Below are 8,528 nucleotides of genomic sequence, written 5' to 3' on the forward strand. Positions count from 1 at the left end.
CCCAAAGTGGTGGGCTTACGGGCGTGAGCCACCACACCCAGCCTTATCAGCTGTGTATGTTTCTGGTTTTAGTATGAATAGGAAGAGTTATATAAAGATGGCATGATGGTAATCACATGTATAAGGTTACAAGAAAAATATACTCAGAGAACACTGCATTTGAAAACAATCAATAAATTTTACATCCCACAAATAGATTGTGTTGCACAGAAAATGAATCATGGCTGGGCACGGTGGCTCACGACTGTAATCTCCCGGCTTTGGAAAGCCAAGGCAGGAGAATCACATGAGCCCAGGAGTTCAAGACCAGCCTAGGCAACATAGTGAGACCTCATCTCAACAAAAAATTTCAAAATTAGCTGGACATGGGGGTGTGCACCTATAGTCTCAGCTACTCAGGAGGCTGAGCTGGGAGAGTCACTTGAGAAACCACGAGGTTGAGGCTGCAGTGAGCCATGATTGTGCCACTGCACCCCAGCTTAAGCAACAGAGTGAGACCCTGTTTCAAAAAGAGAGAGAGGGAGAGAGAGAGAGACAGAGAGAGAGAGACAGAGATTGAGAGAAAGAAAAAATATGAGTCAGAACCTCAAAACAGTGCATAAGCAGAACTCAAATCTAAAAAGTTTAATATTTAGCATAATGGGGATTTATTGTATTAAAACATTGGAAGAAACATAGTTTTGGTTCTCCACTCTATAGGATATAAAATTGACAGAATGAACTCTCATTTTCAGATATTTATTAAACTGAATATATAAGAATATTGGGAGCCAAAATAACTCTCTCTTTTTTTTTTTTTTTGGCAAGTACATCTCCTTGTCAAGGTGTATGGTGGGAGGTGATAGAGTAGAACTTGGAAAGCAAGGATATGTCAGGACTGCTCCTTGTTACTGCGTGATCTTTGACAAGTTCATTTATTAGAGTACTAGTCTAGCTTCTGTAAGATCAAAGAAGAGTGGCTTAAATAAAATACCTTAATTTATGTCTCTCTCACTTAAAAGTTCATGTGAGAACTTTTAAGTAGGCCACTTCATGTGGTCATCTGCAGACTTGGGTTTTTCCATGCCATAAATTATGTTTCTTTTTTTTTTTTTTTTTTTTTTTGGAAAGACCATCTGTTGTTTTGTCTGCCCATCTTTTTTTTTTTTTTTTTTTTTTTTTTTTTTTTTTATTGATCATTCTTGGGTGTTTCTCGCAGAGGGGGATTTGGTAGGGTTACAGGACAATAGTGGAGGGAAGGTCAGCAGATAAGCAAGTGAACAAAGTTCTCTGGTTTCCCTAGGCAGAGGACCCTGCGGCCTTCCGCAGTGTTTGTGTCCCTGGGTACTTGAGATTAGGGAGTGGTGATGGCTCCCAACGAGCATGCTGCCTTCAAGCACCTGTTTAACAAAGCACATCTTGCACCGCCCTTAATCCATTCAACCCTGAGTGGATACAGCACATGTTTCAGAGAGCACAGGGTTGGGGGTAGGGTCACAGATCAACAGGATCCCAAGGCAGAAGAATTTTCTCTCAGTACAGAACAAAATGAAAAGTCTCCCATGTCTACCTCTTTCTACACAGACACGGCAACCATCCGATTTCTCAATCTTTTCCCCACCTTTCCCCCCTTTCCATTCCACGAAACCGCCATTGTCATCATGACCCGCTCTCAATGAGCTGTTGGGTACACCTCCAAGCCGGGGTGGTGGCCGGGCAGAGGGGCTCCTCACTTCCCAGTAGGGGCGGCCAGGCAGAGGTGCCCCTCACCTCCCGGACGGGGTGGCTGGCCGGGCAGGGGGCTGACCCCCCCCACCTCCCTCCTGGTCGGGGCGGCTGGCCGGGCAGAGGGGCTCCTCACTTCCCAGTAGGGGCGGCCGGGCAGAGGCGCCCCTCACCTCCCGGATGGGGCGGCTGGCCAGGCGGGGGGCCGAACCCCCACCTCCCTCCCGGACAGGGCGGCAGGCTGGGCAGTGGGCTGACCCCCCCACCTCCCTCCCGGACGGGGCGGCTGGCCAGGCGGGGGGCTGACCCCCCACCTCCCTCCCGGACAGGGTGGCAGGCTGGGCGGTGGGCTGACCCCCCCACCTCCCTCCCGGACGGGGCGGCTGGCCGGGCGGGGGGGGCTCCTCACTTCCCAGTAGGGGCGGCCGGGCAGAGGTGCCCCTCACCTCCCGGACGGGGCGGCTGGCCAGGCGGGGGGTTGACCCCCCCACCTCCCTTCCGGACGGGGTGGCTGGCCGGGCGGGGGGCTGACCCCCCCACCTCCCTCCCGGACAGAGCGGCTGGCCGGGCAGAGGGGCTCCTCACTTCCCAATAGGGGCGGCCGGGCAGAGGCGCCCCTCACCTCTCGGACCGGGTGGCCGGCCAGGCGGGGGGCCGAACCCCCACCTCCCTCCCGGACAGGGCGGCAGGCTGGGCGGTGGGCTAACCCCCCCACCTCCCTCCCGGACGGGGCGGCTGGCCGGGCGGGGGACTGACCCCCCCCCACCTCCCTCCTGGACGGGTTGGCTGGCCGGGCGGGGGGCTGACCCCCCCACCTCCCTCCCGGACAGGGTGGCAGGCTGGGCGGTGGGCTGACCCCTCCACCTCCCTCCCGGACGGGGCGGCTGGCCGGGCTGAGGGGCTCCTCACTTCCCAGTAGGGGCGGCCGGGCAGAGGCGCCCCTCACCTCCCGGACGGGGCGGCTTGCTTGGCGGGGGGCTGACCCCCCCACCTCCCTCCCGGACGGGGCGGCTGGCCGGGCTGGGGGGGGCTCCTCACTTCCCAGTAGGGGCGGCCGGGCAGAGGTGCCCCTCACCTCCCGGACGGGGCGGCTGGCCAGGCGGGGGGTTGACCCCCCCCACCTCCCTTCCGGACGGGGTGGCTGGCCGGGCGGGGGGCTGACCCCCCCACCTCCCTCCCGGACAGAGCAGCTGGCCGGGCAGAGGGGCTCCTCACTTCCCAGTAGGGGCGGCCGGGCAGAGGCGCCCCTCACCTCTCGGACCGGGTGGCCGGCCAGGCGGGGGGCCGAACCCCCACCTCCCTCCTGGACAGGGCGGCAGGCTGGGCGGTGGGCTAACCCCCCCACCTCCCTTCCGGACGGGGCGGCTCGCCGGGCGGGGGGCTGGCCCCCCCACCTCCCTCCTGGACGGGGCGGCTGGCCGGGCGGGGGACTGACCCCCCCCCCACCTCCCTCCTGGACGGGTTGGCTGGCCGGGCGGGGGGCTGACCCCCCCACCTCCCTCCCGGACGGAGCGGCTGGCCGGGCAGAGGGGCTCCTCACTTCCCAGTAGGGGTGGCCGGGCAGAGGCGCCCCTCACCTCCCGGACAGGGTGGCTGGCCGGGCGGGGGGCTGATCCCTCCACCTCCCTCCCGGACGGGGTGGCTGGCCGGGTGGGGGGCTGACCCCCCCACCTCCCTCCCGGACGAGGTGGCTGCCGGGCGGAGACGCTCCTCACTTCCCAGACGGGGTGGCCGCTGGGCGGAGGGGCTCCTCACTTCTCGGGCGGGGCGGCTGCCGGGCGGAGGGGCTCCTCACTTCTCAGACGGGGCGGTTGCCAGGCAGAGGGTCTCCTCACTTCTCAGACGGGGCGGCTGGGCAGAGACGCTCCTCACATCCCGGACTGGGCGGCAGGGCAGAGGTGCTCCCCACATCTCAGACGATGGGCGGCCGGGCAGAGAGGCTCCTCACTTCCCAGATGTGATGGCGGCTGGGAAGAGGCGCTCCTTGTTTCCTAGATGGAATGGCGGCCGGGCAGAGACGCTCCTCACTTTCCAGACTGGGCAGCCAGGCAGAGGGGCTCCCCACATCCCGGACGATGGGCGGCCAGGCGGAGACGCTCCTCACTTCCCAGACGGGGCAGCAGCCGGGCAGAGGCTGCAATCTCGGCACTTTGGGAGGCCAAGGCAGGGAGCTGGGAGGTGGTTGTAGCGGGCCAAGATCACGCCACTGCACTCCAGCCTGGGCACCATTGAGCACTGAGTTAACCAGACTCTGTCTGCAATCCCGGCACCTCGGGAGGCCGAGGCTGGCAGATCACTCGCGGTTAGGAGCTGGAGACCAGCCCGGCCAACACAGCGAAACCCCGTCTCCACCAAAAAAATACGAAAACCAGTCAGGCGGGGCGGTGCGCGCCTGCAATGGCAGGCACTCGGCAGGCTGAGGCAGGAGAATCAGGCAGGGAGGTTGCAGTGAGCTGAGATGGCAGCAGTACCGTCCAGCTTCGGCTCGGCATCAGAGGGAGACCGTGGAAAGAGGGGAGAGGGGAGAGGGGAGAGGGGAGAGGGGAGAGGGGAGAGGGGAGAGGGGAGAGGGAGAGGGCGTCTGCCCATCTTTCTCTCTCTTTTTTCCCCCTCCTTAAAAAATAAATGAATAAATAGGCCAGACTCTGTGGCTCATGCCTGTAATTCCAGCACTTTGGGAGGCCCAGGTGGGTGGATCATTTGAGGTCAGGGGTTCAAGACCAGCCTTGCCAACATGGAGAAACCGCATTTCTACTAAAAATACAAAAATTATCTGGAAATGGTGGCGGGCACCTGTAATCCCAGCTACCCGGGAGGCTGAGGCAGGAGAATCGCCCGAACCCGGGAGACAGAGGCTGCAGTGAACCAAGATTGCAATGCTGCACCAGCCTGGGTGAGAGTAAGGCTCTATCTAAAATAAAATAATAAAAAAATAGAGACAGGGTATTGCTTTGTCACCCAGACTGCAGTGCAATGGTTTGGGTCATAGCACACTGCAGCCTGGAACTTCTGGGCTCAAGCAATCCTCCTACCTCAGCCTCCCGAATAGCTGGGACCACAGGCACACAACATCCTGCCTGGCTAATTTTTGTATTTTTTGTGGGAAAAGGGTCTTATTATATTGCCCAAGCTGGTCTCGAAGTCATGGGCTCAAGCTATCCTCTTGCCACAAACTCCAAAAGTGCAGGGATTACAGGCAGGCGCCACTGCACCCAGCCTCCCTTTTCTACTGGTAACTACATCCCTCCATAAATTATGTTTCTTATCTACATTATCGAAGCTGATTCAACACCACAAACAATGTTCCTGTCCGCTGGGAATGGGGAAAATATAAGGAAGTGGAAGAAACTCCTTTAAAAGGTATGACCTATAAATTACAACCATTTCTGGGCACTTTTTTCTTTCTTTTTTGAGACAGGGTCTCACTGTGTCACCCAGGCTGGAATGCACTGGTGCAATCCTAGCTCACTGCAGCCTTGACCTCGGGGCTCAGGTGATCCTCCTGCCTCAGCTTCCTAAGTAGCTAGGGCTGCAGGCATGGCCACCACACCTGGCTAATTTTTTTTTTTTTTTTTTTTTTGAGACAGAGTCTCGCTCTGTCGCCCAGGCTGGAGTGCAGTGGAGTGATCTTGGCTCGCTGCAAGCTCCGCCTCTGGGGTTCAGGCCGTTCTCCGGGCTCAGCCTCCCGAGTAGCTGGGACTACAGGCGCCCACCACCACCCTTGGCTATTTTTTTGTATTTTTAGTAGAGACGGGGTTTCACTGTGTTAGCCAGGATGGTCTCCATCTCCTGACCTCAGGATCCACCCGCCTTGGCCTCTCAAAGTGCTGGGATTACAGGCGTGAGCCACCACGCCCGGCATTCCTGGCTAATTTTTAAAATATTTTTTGTAGAGATGGGGCCTCGCCGTGTTGCTCAGGCCGCACATTTTGAAATAGTGGAAACTGGTCAGAGGAGTTAAAGGTGGCAGGTTTTGATAGTTGTTCACCACTGCATTCCAGCCTGAGTGGCAGAGAGAGACCTGTCTCGAGAGAGGAAGGGAAAGGAAAGGAAAGGGGAAAGGAAAGGGGAAAGGAAAAAGGAAAGGAAAAAGGAAAAAGGAAAAAGGAAAGGAAAGGAAAGGGAGAAGAGAAGAAATGTGGAGAATGGAGAATTGTATTAAAGGATCAGTCTGTAGAAACCACCTAGCCCAGCGCCTGGAGCATATTAAGCAGTCAATAGTAGTCGGTTCTTCTCTTCTTCCTATCTTTATACAATGGTAGCTCCGATGTTGTTCATAGGATTCTTGTTTCTATAGGGCCTAGCTAGGTAAAAATGCAACCTGGTGTAAGGAACAGCCTTGTTGTGCCAGTTCAGTTGTTGTTCTTCATTCTGTGCCACATCCATGAAGATGTATTCACAAGTTTTACTAGTTCATATTTTACTATTCTGTAGTATCTGAATAGTACTGAAGGGCCCCTGAATCTCCTTCTATTTTGGCGAAATGAATTTGGAGACATAAAGGAAGAGTATCTAGGAAATTTGAAGCATCCCATTGGGATCTAAGCTTTGAAGAAGAGGCTGGTCCATTGGCTGGGCGCGGTGCCTCACACCTGTAAACCCAGCATTTTGGGAGACGGAGGCAAGCAGATCACGAGGTCAGGAGTTCGAGACCATCCTGGCAAACACAGTGAAACCCCGTCTCTACTAAAAATAAAAATAAAATGAAATAAAAAAATAGCCAGGTGTGGTGGCACGGGCCTGTAGTCCCAGCTACTCGGAAGGCTGAAGCAGGAGAATTTCTTGAACCCAGGAGGCAGAGGTTGCAGTAAGCTGCGATCACACCGCTGTGCTCCAACCTGAGTGACAGAGCGAGACTCTGTCTCAAAAAAAAAAAAAAAAAAAAAAAAAAAAAAAAAAAAAAAAAAAAAAAAGAGCCTGGTCCAAATCCTACCTTGCCTTCCCTTCAGCTTTTTCTCTTCCACCCTCCACTTTCCCAAAATATATCCCAAGGAACTAGCCTCTATTGGGGTCCATCATCCTTTGTTTTCTTTTCATTTGTTTTGAGACAGGGTCTCAATCTATCACCCAGGCTGGAGTCCAGTGGTATGACATTAGCTCACTGCAACCTCTGCCTCCCGGGCTCATGCAATCCTCCCACCTCAGCCTCCTGAGTAGCTGAGACTACAGATGTACACCACCATGCTCATCTAATTTTAAATTTGTTTGTTTATTTGTTTGTTAGAGACAGAGTCTTGCTCTGTCTCCAGGCTGGAATGCAATGGCGTGATCTCAGCTCATTGCAACCTCCATCTCCTGGGTTCAAGTGATTCTCCTGCCTCAGCCTCCCGAGTAGCTGGTACTACAGGCACATGCCACCATGCCCAGCTAATTTTTGTATTTTTAGTAGAGACGGAGTTTTGCCATGTTGGCCAGGATGGCTCGATCTCTTGACCTTGGCCTCGGCCTCCCAAAGTGCTGGGATTACAGATGTGAGCCACTGCACCCAGCCAAATTTAAATGTTTTTTTTTTTTTGTAGAGACAAAGTCTCACTATATTGCCCAGGCTGGTCTTGAACTCTTAGCCTCAAGCAGTCCTCCCACCTCAGCCTCCCGAAGTGCTGAGATTCCAGGCATGAGCCACCACTCTTGGCAACCTTTCTTTTCTATCCAGACCCAGGTCCTAGGTTCCTCAGACCTTTTGTGTAGTGGCCCCCAACTTTCCTGAACAACCCCAACATATCAGACTTAAGATATCCTCCATCCATTATCATGTAAAGGAAAAGTCCTGTTTCCCTTCTAATTGTATTCCCCTCATTTTTAATTTTAACTTTTAATTTTTTGGGTACAGAGTAGGCATATATGTATTTATAGAATACAGGAGATATTTTGGTACAGGCCTGCAATGTGTAATAATCACGTCATGGAAAAGAGGATACTATCCCCTCGAGCATTTATCCTTTGTGTTACCAACAATCCAATTATACTCTTTTAGTTATTTTTAAATGTACAATTAAGTTATTATGACTGGATTCACCCTGTTTATTTTCCTTATTTTTATAATAGCTAGTCTCCAAGATGGCGCCCAGTAATCTTTACCTCATGGCATTCACTTTCATTTTACCCTCACCCCTCACTTTCTTGTACAGCCTCCTCTCACACTGAGTCAAAGCTGACCCATGTGGTGGAAGAGATGTTGTATGACTTCCAAGACTAGGTCATAAAAGGGCATCAAATCTTTTGCATTCCTCCTTTTTGAATCCCTGGCTCTCAGGGAAGCAAGCCACCATGCCGTGAAAACACTCAGGCAGTCCTGGCAAAACCCATGTGTCAACAGCCAGCAACAACCCACACTTGTTGGGGTGAGCCACCTTGGAAGCAGAACCTCCTGCCCCAGTCAAGCCTCCCAATGGCCGCAGCCTCTGCTGACATCGGACTCTGTTCTCATGAGCCACTAAGCCAAGCTTTTCTGAATTTCTGATCTGTAAAAATTGAAGAGACAATAAATATGTATTGTCATTTTAAGCCATTATGTTTTGGGGTGATTTGTTGCATAACAATAAAGAATTAATATGCTATTGATTTTTACTCTATTTTGTTAGACTTGTTGTATTAGTCCACCCTCACACTGCTATAAAGAACTATGTGAGACTCGGTAATTTATGAAGAAAAGAAGTTTAATTGACTCACAGTTCTGCAGGCTGTTCAGGAAGCATAGGCGAGAGGCCTCAGGAAACTTACAATCATGAAGGAAGGTGAAGAGGATGCAAACACGTAGAGAGAGCAAAGGGGGGAGATGCCACACACTTTTAAACAACCAGATCTCCTAAGAACTCATTCACTAT

This window comes from Gorilla gorilla, chromosome 8 (genome assembly GCF_029281585.2).
Source record: "Gorilla gorilla gorilla isolate KB3781 chromosome 8, NHGRI_mGorGor1-v2.1_pri, whole genome shotgun sequence".
Lineage (NCBI taxonomy): Eukaryota > Metazoa > Chordata > Mammalia > Primates > Hominidae > Gorilla > Gorilla gorilla.